Consider the following 1,203-nt stretch of genomic DNA (forward strand, 5'->3'; position numbering starts at 1 on the left):
CAGACCCTCTATCGAGCAGGTCAATCCAGCGCAACCATCAACTTTAAAAAAAAATATATATTTGATTTAGGCATACAGTAAGTGTTAAATGTCGCCATTTACTGTCGATTGTCTCACTACCCCTGCTGGTTGTTTATTCCAAGCCTCAACTTCCGTTTCAGTAAAATAATACTTAGATTCATTTTGAACTCTCCTCAAGTTAGAGTTCATATCCCTGTGGTCTTGATTTTGGTTTCATATTGAAAAAAAACTGCCCTCCTGAACATTCTTTCCTCCAGACTGTACATATTAAATTCCTGAAGTCGCTCTTGATATGTTTTATCCCCCAAACCTTTCACTATTTCTGTTACCCGTCTATGGACTCATTCTATTTTATCAATATATTTGTGTAAGTGATGTCTCCAGAACTGGACGCAGTATTCTAAATGAGGTCTCACTAAAGATCTACAGTATATGGAGGGATCGGAACCTCCTTCCTCCTGCTGGTGATCCATCTAGTGATGCACCCTAGAATTCTTTTCACCTTTCCCACTGCTTGTTCATTTTGCAATCATCTTAAAATAAGTACCCCCAAATCTTTTTCTTCTGTAGTGCTGGCTAACACTGTGTCCCCAATGTTGTACCCTCTCATGGGATTCTTTTGCCCTTGAGAGAGTACAACATTAAATGAAAGCTTGACTATAGGCAAATACATATTTGAAATAGATATATGATGGTTATTTTACCTGCCCAATGTCTGTATTTCTGTTTATCTAGTTAGGAGATTTAAACATCTCTGCTTGAATGTACAGCTACTTTAATGACCAGAATTTTTCTGGCACAGTTTGTGACCGTAAACGTCTACTCAAGTATAAAAATTATTATACAGCTATACAGCTTATATAGCTATTCAGTTTGTGCAGCACTTACAATATAAAAGGGGACAGTAGAATTATAACACAGTTTAATACAGAAGGAATAGGAGGGCCCTGCCCATGGAGCTTACAATCTAAAGGGATGGAAAAGCTGTACAAAGAGTAATAGCTGCAGGGGATAATCCGATGGAGGTGAATCAAGTAAAGTTCTTAGGTGGAGGTGGGGTAGGCTTTCCTGAATAAATGAGTTTTGAAGGATCGCCTAAAGGCGGACAGGGTGGATGCTGACTGGACATACTGGGGTATGGAAATTTCAGAGGCTGGGAGAGGTTCTGGAAAAGTCCTGGAG

Source organism: Pelophylax lessonae (genome assembly GCF_965119305.1).
Source record: "Pelophylax lessonae genome assembly, chromosome: 8".
Lineage (NCBI taxonomy): Eukaryota > Metazoa > Chordata > Amphibia > Anura > Ranidae > Pelophylax > Pelophylax lessonae.